This window comes from Episyrphus balteatus, chromosome 3 (genome assembly GCF_945859705.1).
Source record: "Episyrphus balteatus chromosome 3, idEpiBalt1.1, whole genome shotgun sequence".
Lineage (NCBI taxonomy): Eukaryota > Metazoa > Arthropoda > Insecta > Diptera > Syrphidae > Episyrphus > Episyrphus balteatus.
In genome coordinates, this window is record NC_079136.1 from 58,576,818 (window position 1) to 58,592,730 (window position 15,913).

At 30.4% G+C, this 15,913-nt stretch overlaps 1 protein-coding gene and 1 long non-coding RNA gene across 4 annotated transcripts in view; one reads left to right on the plus strand and one right to left on the minus strand.

Annotated features, from left to right (window-relative positions):
- Positions 1-15,913, minus strand: part of LOC129913105 (homeotic protein ultrabithorax) — a 172,590-nt gene that overhangs the window by 42,161 nt on the left and 114,516 nt on the right. The gene's annotated exons all lie outside the window — the stretch shown is intronic.
- LOC129913106 (uncharacterized) lies at positions 2,595-3,130 on the plus strand. The gene is made up of 2 exons (XR_008771981.1): positions 2,595-2,809; positions 2,873-3,130. It is a non-coding gene; the product is annotated as an uncharacterized LOC129913106 (long non-coding RNA).

Sequence of the window (15,913 nt, forward strand, 5' to 3'; positions counted from 1 at the left end):
TATACACTTTTTTTTTGGCGCCTCTTAACAGTTTAAAAATTGGTATTTACTCGTAAAATGCTATTAATGATTCATATATTTATATACGACATTGTGGTGTGAAGTGGTTCTTCCTTAAAAGTTGCTTAACAACTGTTATTTATTTTACGTTTCAATCCGAATTTTTGTAGATATCTACTATTTTTTTTTTATCGAAAGCCAACATTTCTAAACTTTGGAATAAAATCTTAAAATTGAGTTTGGATAACAGCTTTCTGAAACCAAATTATAGCATCATTTAAGTCCTACAGAAACAAATTACAAAAAAAAAAAAACATAGGTATCGATTTAATCCTAGAAAACATCCTTCAATCTTCAATATGTTCTTATCCAAGAATAAGAAACATAATGGATCATTTAATTTTATTTACTTAAACATCCAATTTTCAATTTGCCCTCACGCTTTAGCCCTTTTTCATTTTTAACTATTAAATATATTAAACTCGATTTACCCTTTCGATCTTTATAGAAGACCCTAATCAATATAGTTTTCAACCATGATCTTGTATCGATCAAACTGGCATCATCAGAACATCCAGAAAACTACCATGACAACATATATATTGGTTTGGAAGCCGCAATCTATATAAGAAAAGAAAATCACTTGAAGATGAAAAATTGTAATTTAAGAAATTATAGTAATTCCATTATACAACCCAGAAGAAATACTAAACCACTACCCTTTAACTAATATTATATAAAAAAAAAAAAAATTCAAAAAAAAAATCAAGATCCCTAAAGGGTTTTTTTTTGTATCCATCTTATATCGAAAAATATCGTTTAAATATAATTTAAATCATAAACTTTTTTTCCATGTTGCCTCTGCGCTATAATGCTTTTCCATCACAAATTACAGTGAATAAAGTATTATTTTCCATTCGTACGATTATTTTAATAATAATAATACTGCACATAGCCAAAGTGGAGAGAGAGAAGATGCTCATAAAAAAAGATTGAATGCTTTTAATATATTCAGTAGGTATATGCGAAAAGATATAGGATGGTTTTTTTTCATGACCCGTATCCGTATCTATTCCATTTTTTTTAGATACCTAAAGGTACTCTTGAAGTCAAGGTATAAAGTGCTTGAGTTTTTTTTTTAAGAAAAAAGGCTAGGTTGGTCTATGGAAGATTTTCTAGCCATCGATGGTTTATTACCTTTCAACAAAACTTCTAAAAAATTACACTCATACACAAACAAAAATTTACTATATTCATATTGTATAATCATCCTTTTGGTTGAAAGGAATTTTTCTGCCAGTTTTTTTTTTTTTTGTTCCTTTTTTTCTTTTATACTTGTTTGCTTGCCTAAACTCACATACAGATACATTGTATGTTGAAGATGGCTTTTATATTTGTCTTTTTTTTTTTTTTTTGTTAGTTTGTTTGCCTTGTGTCCTTTTATTGGTTCTATATGAATGACCGGGATAAGGACCGCAAATATACAAATATCCCCGCTTATAAAATATATCTCAAAAATCTCATTCCGTTTTTAAACTGTCGCTAGATGTGCCGCCAATGCGCTTGCTGCTGCTGTGCTTCTTATAGAATATGTCGGGAGAAGAGATGGGGACAGAGAGATGCTGGATGGCTTTGGTTCTGCTGGTGTATATGCGGCAAACTAATATTTCATGACAACTAAAGCAATTTGGCAACGAAAAGTTTCATGCATTTTCGAGCAGAGTGAGGAGAGGAGAGGCCACAGCATTTGTGAGTTGGGGAGAAGGGGGCTCTGATGTAGGGAGGTCCAGAATCTATATGATAGCATTAGCATCACTGACCTGACCCCACAAAACATAGAAAAATGAATGGTGTGAGAATTTGGGAATGAAAAGGACTTAGCAAGAATATAGAGAAGCTTATTTTGTGTCCTTTATATGTTTTCGAAAGGAGTGTTTTTTATTTTTTCTCTTCTTTTTTGTTTTCTTTATTATTTTTGTTCGTCTGAGTATGGTTTTTCTTCTTCGTCGTCTATACTCGGGGGAGCTTAAAAATTGTTCACACAAAAGTCATATATGAGAATCGAGTGTAGTGTATGTGTAGATATGTCCTTTTGAAGGAGGAAATGTGTGCGGTCAGGATACGATTATCCAGTTGAATATTGTTGTCTTTTTTTTTTTTTTTTCTTTTACTTCTTCTCATTTTTAATACCCATATCAATATGTGTTTCCTTTGGGTTTGAGATTCTAAAATGCTCTAGAGCTCATTCATATATCCTAGGAAGCACTTAAATGTGCCATTTTTGGTGACCCCCAGTTGTAGATTTTCAGCGTCGGTCGTCGTCGTTCCACAGAGATTGAAAAATTCAAAATCAAAAAAGACATTTATACAGCAACAATTTAATGACGATGACTACGAATGAGGATGGCTAGGCTATGGCGACGACGACGACGACTATGACTACAAAATGTCGGCGCATTATTATTGGGGGCGATGAACATGAATATGTTTATACTGAAAAGGAGAAGGATACAAAAAAAAATAATATTCCATAGAGTCGTTTTATCCTTGAGAAAAAATATTGACATTAGGTATATAATGAATTTTATTTTGTCTATTTTATTCTGTTTGTATTTTTAGTTTCGCTTGAGTGTTTTCATTGTTTTTATACATTTTTAAGTGCTTCATAAATTAACAGTTAATACTTCCGTATTCCATCAAAGCCTTACACATGAGTTGTTGAAATAATGGTTTACAATGTTTTTATAGTGGCGCTTATACTTGGCTGAATTTTGAAAAAATTAGAGGATTTTTCATCTCGAGGATATAAGTTGTGGATAAAATATGATTTTGTAGTGCCAAATAATTATTTTGCTTTGTTTTAATTCCACAGCCAGTCTCTATTCGGAATTAGAGCTGTTCCAGATGACAAATGTTTCATTTTTGTTGGCATTAACGGTAGCACTCTCCCTTCGGACCACATCTTCAGAAAGAGGTCTTAGGACCAATAAATGTTTAATGGAACGCACTCATTTCCGTTATTGAATAAAATTTAAGGACTTTCAGTTAAAATTTGTAGATTAATCTTGCAGTGGAAGATGTTTATTTTCGCCTTTATGAGTCATCATAAATAAATACGTTCCACAACCTTTTTCTTGCTAATTTCAAAGTATCCGAATATCCTAAAGGAACAGAAGTATAGCCTAAACACTTTTAAATAATTATGTTTTCCAAAATATGACTTGTGGAATGTAAGTTTGTAAATATCAAAGCTGAAAAAAAAATACCAGCAAAAAGCACCTATCAAGTGCTTAGTTATAATTATATAATTAGGTATGCATTTTGATAATTTTGCTCACTTATGTTGTTTTTTTTTCACTTGAATCTACCTCATGTGAAATGAAAAATCAATACATTCCACAAAGTGTAACGAGGCAAATTAAAAAGGAAACTGTCCAAAGTTATGTATATTATAGAACATAAATTTTGCCAAGCAAAAAGGTTTTACTATGAATAGTTGCTGTGAAATGCGTTGATGAAATATTCACGCAAATGATAATTTCCATGAGATTTTCCCGAACTTGAATTGGAGTTTTTCGTCTTAGCTAGACGCTGGGTTTAAGCAGGTTTCTCCCAGAAATTGATAAATTAATAGTAGAATCCTTACAGATCTTACTTTTTTCAGCGATTCTAACTTTCTTCTTGTTACTGAATAAGATCTAATGTTTGTTTGAAATCGAATAGCTGAAATCCGAATGCCTACCCCTTTAAGCATTTCTTTATCAACGGCAACTTTTTTTTTTCCAAAAAGCACTATCTTATACAACTGGCCAATTCAATCATATAAAACTGCACTTACATTTATTAGCTATCTAATAAATTAAGATAAATGTTGTTTTTTCTTGTTAAATTAAGTGAAATACTGATTTCACCATTTCCCCTACAAGATATTTTTTTTCTATAGATATCTTGTTGCAATATCTCACATCGTAATGCAGATACATTTTCCCTATTTCCCAAAAAAAAGGGATATTCCCAAATAGAGAGCAAAACAATTTGAAGAAACCCAGTCGACAGAGCAGAGCAAAAAAAAATCATCCAAACCGATATCTCTTAAGATACCAATATACCATCACATATTCCACATCTCTATATCCACACCCAATTCTTAGAAGTAACAAAACACAAAATAAAAATAAAAAAAAAAACAACAACCAAATAGAATAAAATCAGGAAAGAAAAAAGGGAAACAACCTTTCTCAATCACTTTCATATGCAAATTATTTGCTATTTTATCTTAGCTATACTACTCGCTTGCTACTATATGCATGATGCTAATAAATTGTTTTCAATTTTTTCTCAATACAATTTTGTATAGCTATGGTTAGATATGTTTAAAAGGACTAAAAGAAAAAAATATACACATCCTATAGTGAATGTGAGAACATCCCTTTTGTATATTGATTTGATTTTCTGCTGAATTGCTTGAGAAAGTACTTGAATTTCATTTTATTCTTTTTAAAAAAAATAAAAAGGGGGAATGAGAATTTCGGTTTACCATCATCATCAGAAGGGCGGAGGAGGAGGTTGAACTATGTAAGGATTCGTTTTTAGCTACTTGATAAGCGAACTCCTTTTTTTTAAGATAAAAACTTTTTCGTATCTTCTTTTCGATAAAATGTAGGAGGTATGCGATTATATAGGTACGATTTCTTCATGGTCGATGGAAGATAAAGTGCGTGCACTTAAGTTAAAGAAATATTTATGATGCTTGTTCGAATAAATTTTTTTTTCGCTAAATGAAAAAGATTTTTTTTTTTGAATTGGTAAGGATGTTTCTTGGAAATTAGTTGTGGTAGAAAAATATTTTTTGTATATAACTCAAAAACGTTTCTTTTCTAATATGGTTAGAGCTCATTAGAAGAGAATATATCACCGGCATTTAAAAATACATTTGTATAAAGGATTGAAAGTAATATTCAAATAATTTTGTGGAATCAACTTATTACTTTTTCTTAAATGTTAGATTATACCTACTTGGAATTCCTACGAATTTATAAGAGCTCATGAAAGAATTCAGTGGCTATAACTTTGAAAAGCTTCAAAAACAATTTATTCAATGCTGTGATTACTTTGGAAGAAAATTTCACAGAAGGAATTAAACTTATTCGTTAACCAAATCTATAAAAATGTAAAATCCTCGAAAACCTGATGTGATGGGGCAGAATGGATTTTTGACTCGGTTTCAGCAAACCCAAAAAACATATGCTTAACATAAACGCACCCCCAGGTAAGAACTTTTTTTCTGTGTGACTGTGCTAACATGTCGGAGGTACTGTGTTCAAGTCCAGCCTCCATCACGAAGCCTTTTTCAGGGGTGCTAACTGTTGTGAGGAATTGACAAAACTATCAAAAGTAGTGCATATCACCTATAAGCCGTGATAATTCCCTCTATTGTTGCCAATAAATTAACTTACGAACACTGGAATAGTTGAAGTTTGTAAGACACAAGGCATTCGTTCTCCATGAGCTTTTCACGTCTTTGAGGTACTATCGAATAAGTTTTAGGTAATACTTTACTGACGCTATTGGCCTGTTTACAAGACGCTTCATAGAGTGAAGCTGAATGATCAGAGATCAAATAATATTGGATCGTAATGGAACGTTTGAAAAATATTAAAGAACTCTACAAAGGTCATCCTGAAGTAAACACTAACTGTGGAATCGTTTCTTCTTTTATTTCTAGCTGGTTGCATTCAAAAAGACATTAATCTACTATCTAGTAACTGGAAGAAGTCAGCTAATCCATAGAATTTAAGGCCTTATACTAAACTCTCGTGAAAACAAAAATGTTTTATGTTTCATAGTTTATGGTAATTTTGGAGAAGAGGTGTCAACATTTTTTAAACAAGCAACTTTTAATGAGATTAGAAGCTGTTAAATGTTATGCTCAAACTTTTACACTAGCTAATTTGTATAAATCTTTTATTTTTAGATACTCAATTTGTTACTAGGGCTAGGCCTTGAATTTACCCTTTAATTTTTGTACTTATGATTTGCCTACTGAACTAGGATATCAATCAAATATTTATTGGGTAGGTAACCCTATTATCTTTGTACATTTTTGTCAGCCAATTTGTTCCTATTCTTATTAGAAAAATAAATCTCGATTTGACATTTTATTTAATAAAACCATTTTCACACATTGCATCCATGCTATACATATTTATCACAGTTGTATACACCTTCCCTTCCTGACTAATTTATTATATGACAATTTAACTATTATTCAACAAAAAAGGAAAAACTTTTACAAAGAATTTAATTTCAATATGCAATTTCGGTCAGGATATATGTATGTAAGCGAGGACAATGCAGTGAAACTATAGATATACATAGGTATAAATAAATGGATAGGAATTTTGTTGTGTTGCAGCAGCAAGTTCATTTGTGGTGTTTTGTTTGGCTTATAAATTAACAGATGTCGCATGCCAGCCGTGCCTTCGATCTCATTATTGCAAACATTCCTCAAATATATTTATCTATGTATTGTACCTATACATGTAGAAATATATCACATCCACCCATGTAATTAATTATGAACTAGGTATGTGAATATGTATTCTGCTTTCACCTTAATAGTATAGAACACGTTAGCATTTAGCAATAATATAATATTGTGTAATTAAATTTCAGTTGAAACAGCAACAACAACAACAACAACAAGAGTTCGTAGGGTCATTCAATGCGGAATGCAATGGACACACACTTTCATAGTCGCACATACATTTTGCAGACATTCATCACCAGGTCAAAAGTCCTACCGGGTACAAAATGTCTAACAGGGCAACTTATTGGAATGTCAACCCAGAGCTAGGATCGAAAGAGAGAGAGATAGAGAAAGTTTATCCCCCATTTTCTCTGTTCTATAGAAAGGTATGAAAAGGGAACAAAACTGGTATCGAAAAATACCATTGGTATCGGCATAATTTGCAGTTTAACAAATTTTGAGAAGGGTTGAATGAAGTACCAACTGAGTTCCAGGGAGATTGGAGAGGTATAAAACTATAGAATTTACACCATATCGCACCCTCTTCAAATAATTCGAATCACATCCCTTTTAATTAAAAATGAACTAGAATGCTAGAGACAAAAAAAAAACACGTCGAAATTTTCTATTTCCTATTATATTTTTGGAAGTGGAAGGTAATCTATCAAAAAAACGGTCTCTCTACACACAAAATGGGAAATTTACAAGCCTTAATTCGATTTCGATGCTCAGGCTCACCCTTTTTTTTTTTGGTATCCTTAGCGAGAAAAAGATGAAGTACAACAGAAATTCGTGTACCGAAATCGGTATAGAAAGAGTGTGCCAAACAGTGCTTACCACTGTGATATAGCTTTAAGGAAAGAAAAGGGGATATAGAAACAATAATTTGCTGCTATTGCTACCGCCATACAACACATGAAGCAATAAATTTTAAGCCCAAAGTGACATAAGACAATGCTGAGGCAAGCAATAGCAGCAGCAATAGATAATTTCACCTAATTTCTGCCAGCCATCATGGCTATACTCTCTACCCACCAACCCCTCTTTAACCACCATCATCATCCAATACCTACCAATACTATTGTAAATATAGTCTAGATTTTGCCAAAAGCCCGTTAGGCTTTTACCAAAAACACACACAAATACATCTATATAGGCATAAAGTGAAAGATAATATGGGTGCCAATGTTAGAATAGCGGTTTAAGGATAGATTTCGGTAGCAGGTGGATATTGTTAGAGAGAGGGTGGTACTGGTAGTAGGCCTTCTCTCGCACTGATATCAGAATTATAAGGGTGACGCAGCAGTAGCGGCGGCATCAGGCAGAAGAAATATGTTTAATTTGCGTGGGGTGGCCTGAGGCAAGCAAGATAACACAGTTCGTTGTCACAGAAGATAGAGCACGACAGGAATGTGTTTTTTTTATATTTTTCTTTTTTTTTTTTTTTCTTTTGATGTGAATTCTTATTTAGGAAGAAAAAAAATAAGCAAGTTATAGAAATAAAATAGAAAAACAAGAGGAAGTGGATTAAGTGAAGTAAAATAATAATATTCGCTTATGTTTTTGCTCATTTTAATTGCAGAGATATGGCAAATGAGTTTGGATGGTGGGGGTGGAAGGGGTATCTTAATTATGTTAATTAATAAAGCTAGTGATTTCATAGAAACTTTTTTGATAGGGAATCACATTAAAACACATAGGAAGACCTCATTTTTGAATATTTTTTCGAAATTGAACTATCAACATTCTTAAATTTCATAAATATTTTATATTTAAAAAAAAGTCTTAGATATCATTTATCAATTAAAATATTGGTCCACATTTTTAATAGGTCTGAATCTTAAAAGTTACCTTATGTAATTATGTTAATTAATAAAGCTAGTGATTTCATAGAAACTTTTTTGATAGGGAATCACATTAAAACACATAGGAAGACCTCATTTTTGAATATTTTTTCGAAATTGAACTATCAACATTCTTAAATTTCATAAATATTTTATATTTAAAAAAAAGTCTTAGATATCATTTATCAATTAAAATATTGGTCCACATTTTTAATAGGTCTGAATCTTAAAAGTTACCTATTATTTTAAAAAAATACTATTTAGCGTTCATATTTTATTCAAAACATTGTTTAAAGATTTGCCAGCTTAACCGAAAAAAAATATAAAAAAATGCGGAAAACTAGAAGAGGTCCGAAATTCAAGTCTATGATTACACTGGTTAACAAAATTAAACTTTTTTTTTGTTGCCGAAACAAAAATATACTTTTCTGAAGGTTTTCGGTGTGCTGAATTCGAATCCGAAGTTAAAAAAATTAATCAGCTCCCGTTTTTGAAATATTACCGTTAGAAAATGCAGCACTTCGGACCTTATTCTTTTATACATGGAAAATTGTTTGAGCATATTTAGTAACGGTTTTTATAAGAACTATTTACCACCTTTTTAAATCTGTTTAAATCTTTCCGATATCTTTTTTACTGCCCGAGATATCCTCAGTTGTTTGGTATTTTTATAAATTTTATAACGTCATTATCTTATTATGATATATGAAGCCAAACCCACTGACTTCAGTTTAAAGATATCTCGGGCAATACAAAAGATATTGAAAAGATTTACAGAATAATATCCGTAGAACTCAAAAAAACGTTTTTTTGCATTTTCTAACGGTAATATTTCAAAAACGGGAGCTGATAAGTTGTTTTTGACTTCAGATTCGAGTTCAGCACACCGAAAACCTTCAAAAAAGTATATTTTTGTTTCGGCAACAAAACCCTTGTAAATCAGTGTTATCATTTTAACGACTATTTTAGGTTCTATTTCAAATCAAAATATATTAATTTTTTGGTGGCTGTTTGTAGTTCAAAATACTACTAAGGTTTTATGAAATAATTTTAAGAACTTAGTGAAAAGTTTCACGGATTTAAGTTGCAATCAAAAAAGGCTTGGTGATTATGATATGGTTGCAAAAATGTTGCTGAAGAAAAAGAACTTAAAAAATGAGGCCTATATGGCAAAAACCTTATATAAAAGACCCTATACCTATAGGTATAGTGTTTTTCTCATGTTTGTATAAGTAGTCGAAAACGGAGTAAAACGACCATTGAATAATACAGCTGCTTTGGAATAAAATTTTGAGGTACTTTATAACGTCTAAGGTCTAACCTAAATAAACTATAGGTAATCAAAATATTTCGATGATTTTGTAAAAAGTTATTGGATTTTTTATGTAGGTAAAATGTTTGACATCCTTATTTTGTTTGCATAATACCTATACTGTTGTTATTAAGAATAAAATGAGCGCATTGAATTATTAGTTATTTTGTCCCATAGAGAAAAGCCAAACAAATGGTTTATAGGTACTAAATCCTAGCCTGAAAATTCAATCAGTTTTTCTTAAAGTTTAATTATAAAATATTTAATTCCTAAAAATGATGTATAAGTAAAATCTTTTTTTATATTAAAAAAAATTAGTAGGTAGGTAAAATTAAAAATCATTTTTGTTTTTTTGTTTTAAATTCCAATAATCTTCAAGAGGATATAATTTAGGTATGTATAACACAATTCTTACATTAAACAAAACTCACTCAGTTACAAATGTTTGCCATATTTTTTATCTTCTTAAGTTCTTAATTTTCTTAAGTCTTCTCAAACTTAATTATAAAGCTTCATCGAATAGATATGATCATCACTTACCTAGAAAAAAGATTAAAAACAAAGAGAAAAAGAAAATAAAAAACATTGATTAATCAAATATATTTAACTTTTTTACAATCAAAAAACACTTATTAAACAGTTAATATAAAAATATTTATAGTTTTATTTTTTTTTTACCAAAGCAATTTCCGCAGCCATATTTATATATTGAAAAATATTATATATGAAGTCACATCATAAAGGTACAGTTAAATAACAAGAAAAACAGCACATACATGAGCACAAAAAATAATAATTAAATTCACAGCTTTAAAAAAATAAAAAAAAATAAAGTAAAATTGAACGGTGCAGGTTTAACAATCAAGGGTAGGATACGAATTATAAACAAACAAAAAAATACTTAAAATTTTATTAAAAAATAAAAAAAAAAAAAATATTAAAGTAAGTTTTTTTTGTTTCCATATATTTGGAATTTTATTCACACACATCTCTTCATCAAAGATACAGACAGAAAAACCCAATTCGAAATAATTAAGAATGCATTTTCACCAATTTTCCAGGATATCTACCTCAGACACACTCGCACTCAATAACAAAAAACGATACAGGTGTAGTATAGGTAGGCAGAGGTATCTACCTTTCCCTATGTAAATTGAATATCGATGTCCTTTAATAGTTGCAAGTTGAACATAATACTCAACACTGCGTAACACTGTTTCATATCCTATCCGTCGGTAGGTGTCGGTCGGTTTGGTAAAAGGATGATGTTATTATTAAAAATAATAATCATAATAATAGAACAATTTATTGATCCTTGATTCTTTTTCACCCATTGAATATTAATTGAAATTGGGAGCTCGCATTTTGAGTTGGCGCTACGCGGCGTAGGTATATAGCCCAGGCAAAGGATAATGCGTTTATCAAGGGTGCACCAGAATTTAATATAAATTTCGTTGTTGTTTGGTCGAGATATTTTCCATTGCGTAGGTATATGTCATTACACCGTATAGGTTCAGTGTTTTGCAGTGATAATTTAGCGGATTAAAATTTCGTTAATGCAATGTGTTATATGCGAAAGTTATGTGATAAATATGCGAATTAAGTGATCGAAATGTTATTCAATGCAGAGTCCTGAAATATGCGGTATTCAATACTGATAGGGACTATATGGAATGGGGATATAGTTGGAAGATTAATATTCAGTAATTTTTTGGGTGATCCTTTGAAGGACCACTTTTGGGTAACAAAAAAAATTTAAAGTAGGACACATTAATTTGTAAAGATAAATTATCTTCTGCCAAGAAATTTTTCTACAGAAATAAGAAATGATCGACGAATTTTGAGACTAAGAAGAATATGAGTTGGAAGAATATGAGGAGGTTTAGTACTTTTTTTTTACACTTTTACACACATTTCACCTAAAAACTATCAAACTCTAACTGAATTTGCCCGAAAAAACAACCGCTCTCTACCGTGTCGCATTGAAATCACGACGTAAACTGGAAATCCTTGCAGAAGCATCTTGTGTTTATCATAATAAAATATATAAAATAATAAATACCTATACATTCAACTGAATTCGTCCTTGTCCCCGATATCAATCCCAAAAACATAATAAACCAAAACCGGTAACAGTCTTAGAAAAAAACAAACCCAACAACCAAGGTTACATAATTCCCTCTTTTTTTTTTTATTGTGCAAAGATTTCTCTTCCTAAGACTGTATATCATAAAAAGGACACCATCATGGATCATAAAAAGAAATATGAAATCATATTTTTACCGCTGACTTTCTCTTCCTTTATATTATATATATTTTTTTTTAATACAATTGATTTTTGTTTTTCTTTGCGTTTGTCGCAGAAAAAAAATATTCTTTTTATCTTTTTTTATTGCAGATATATCCTGAAGCCTGTGGCGGTGTTTGTTGGGTTGTTTGGTGGCAGCAGGTCTTACGTAAGTAAAATTACCAAAAAAAAAAAAAAAAATATGAAAAAATATCCTTTCATTCATAAGAAGTCATGCAGAGTCAGGAAGAACTAATGTATTTGGTCATATAATTTTTTTTCTGTCCATCTTCATAGAAAAAAAAAAACAAAAAAAAAATAGTTTCTAATATTTTGAAAATAAATCTGGAAAATACGCAAACAAAGCAATGTAAGGTGAAAGTTTGCAAAATAATATCCATTGACGAGACTACGCATGCAAATTGTATATAACACAAAAAATATCCTCGTTCAATAAAGGAGTCATAAATTATTATTTTTTTTTCTTCTAATATGCAAAAAAGGAAGACCAACAAATCGATGGGTATTTTCATATCTGGACTACAGGACAGATGATTTTGCAAAATAAAAAAAAAAATATTCAAAAAAAAATTGGGTCAGGATGTCATCGTCGATTGCATGTCCTTTTTTTTTTGTTATAGGTAAGATCGTGCGAGTGCAACTGTTCCATCACAGATATTTATTCATGAAATATGAATTATGAACAGGTAGTTCTTTGTTTTTGTCTGTTTGATAAAAACAATAAAGAAAATATTTTGGTCAAGAATTCTGATGTGGTATCATAAATCAGAATTTATTCAAAATATACTTTGAAAAGGTAAAGGTACCGATACGTGTGTCCTGCAGGAAGAATGCAAATTGTATTATGCCTATTGTATAACAGAATATATTTTGGTATGGGGAAAGTTTTTGAATTTAACAGAAGCCGGTGCATGGTTTTTCTTTCTTTTTTTTTTTGTGTTCTGTTTTGGTTAGGATCCTTTGTGGAGTTTTTATATTCCATAGTTACTATTCCACAGTTATCAGAAGAATCTATCAGGTTTTAGAAATATTCAGTTATAGCTGTTGGAAACGAAGGTTAATTTTTAAATATTACTCAACTTGTGGTGTTATAGTTCCACGTCTTCGGATTTTTTCAACTTTTTGGGACTTTCCTTCCTAACTATAAATGGTTTATAGATACCTAAGAACTTACTCATTTTCTAGGTAAGTTTAATTTTAAAATTGATAAAATATGCTTATAACAATTTGTCCAAAAGCCAAACATTTGAACTTAAAGTTCCTTGAAATTAACTTAATTCTTTTAAGCCCCTTTAAGGTCCTTTTAAAAGACTTGGATATTAAAATTATCTGTGTTTTTTTTTCAAAATTAACGAATTCTAATCGATTTTGTCAGTCAAAAAGAGTCCATGAATTGGGGTTTTTAGATAATCTTGTTTCAGAAGTTTTTAGGCCTATATTTCTTCTTAAGGTCTCTCCTTTCGATATGACTAATATGGTCGACAAGTCATGGTCCAGTTAAGAACTTTCCTCCAAACATTTTTCATGACTCCACATTACCAAATTAACTGCTTAGTTAACTGTTCCCACTTCACATCTATCTTACGTAACTTATTCATCAGTAAAATTAATAGTAGAGGAGATAGAACACCACCCTGAGGTATACCATTATATTGTTATATTTGGTCTTGTTTGTTCTGACTTATGTTGCTTGATGGGTATGCCAGCAATTCTCTCAGCAAGAAAAAAGTCTAGTGCAATTCTTAGATTTCGTACAAAAATTTGAAAGAACTCGTGGTGATGCTATAAATTCAAAACCTCATAAAAACTTCTTCAGTACCTACTTTTTAGTTTGATATTTTCATTTTTCATCTTATTTTAAGACATATCAAGGCCTTTGACTAAGTACCTATTAGAATTGTCAAATAATTTAGTTTCTACCTAACTTAATTATCATAAAATGCAGTTAAAAGTATCTCAACTGGTCATATTATTACACACAGCACTTGTGTATATCGCAAAAATGTATATTTCGTCACCTCTTTGCCAATAATTGGCAAATCTCTAATGCTATAGTTTTGATATTTTTTTATATCCAGATTTCTTATCGTCTTACAACAAATCGGTCAATTACAGTAATTTAAGGCGTAATTTCATAATCTCGTGAATCGACTTTTTATCTCTCACCTGCCAGCGCAGCGTTCATATAAAAAACTTGAAGAAAAAAATCAAGGCTTGTTAAAGAGATTTGAAGTGTTTGTGTATCTATCTCTATACCGCAAATAGACAGTCTATCTGAGTAAAATATTTATAAATCAACTATTATCCTCTTGTCGATAGATGTTGATTACTTATATGTAGGTAGCAATAGATAGACAGATTTACGAAAAAAAAAAATTAATTCAAGTTGTATATAAGATACAAGACTTTAAACAGACAGACAAATAGACAGTCAGTGGGATTATACTGAAGAGTAATTCAGTATCTTTATTTTTTATAACAAAGCACTGATGGAGCGTGTTGGTGAAAAGTGAAACGACTAAAAAACGAAAAAAAAAAAAATCTGCATTTTAAGATATATACGACTAGACTATGAATGCAGATAATGTATCTCTAAGATACAATGTGATATAATATTCACGAATTCATTTTCAAGACACACACAAAAAAAAAGCTCTTCGTCGTACCAGAGTCGTCGTAGGTTATAAGCAAATGAAAAACCATTTGAATTGAAATTGCGCTGCGCTGCGAAAAAGCGTGTCGTTATTCTATACACTTCTTTGTACCTATGGTTTGTATATCTTTTAAGGGTGTTTGCGGTAGGTAGTACAAAAAAAAAAAAACCATTTCGAAAGTTTAGTTTTGCATATGTTGCCGGTAACTTTTTTTTTGTTTAATTTTTCACCTCACAAAAAAGGCGAACAAACACAAGTGAAAGAAACTTTAAATATGTTTTCATCTTGAAATTAATGTTCAAATGGGACTTTTTCAGTTTTTTTTTTATATGAAATTCTTGTGGTTTTCCTTAGAGTGACCTTTATATGAATTTTTTTAGTTCCAGAATTTTTTTAAATAAATTTTTAACTTTAATTAAAAAAATAAATATTTTCCTTCAACAAATTCTTTTAAAATTAACTTTAACTTTGCATTTGCAAGTTATTCATTTTGTATCTTCTTGATGGCATTTTTATTGGTTTTTACTTGTATTTTATTATAAGAAAGAAAGACTTCCCAAAGCCAAAACCATCTGTATAAAGGCACCATCTTTGTTCCTGTAGGCTGTTTTTTTTTTTTTTTTTTGTTATTTGCTATTGCGCCTTTTAGTTAAGGGTTCTCGTTATCTAGATTGTCCATTAGAAAACCAAAATAAGAAAAAAAAAAAAGTATAAGAAGAATTTTCTTTCAACATCAACATACAAAAAACGTTTGCACAATCTCAACTTAAAAAACAAAAAAAAAAAAGGAAGAAGAAAAAAAACCATCGACAAGATTCTGCTGGTTTATTTTAACGAACTAGTCTGGTCAGACAAACTACCTATATAGTATCTTTTAGATACATTAGTAGGGATAGTTTTTTTTGTTGTTGTTGTTGTGACTGCATAAATAAATAAATACAAAGATAGAACTTACTTAAGGAAACAGCATCAACTTTTTTTTAAGGAAACAAAAAATAAAAAGCATTTTGGCATACATAATGGCAGCTCATACATGAGGGCATTCCAGTTAAGAAAAAGGCAAAGAACTTTGAAATTGCATAAAAAAAGAAATCACACATCTGTCTGCATCAAAAGATGTTTACCTGTCAATGCTTTACAATGTTTTCTGACTCCATATTACCTACTTTGATTGTAATGAACAGCAAAAAAAAAAAATATATTGAAGGATCTGATATGTTGGAATCTATTAAGGACATTAACACAGGGCCCTTCTTTCATAAAATT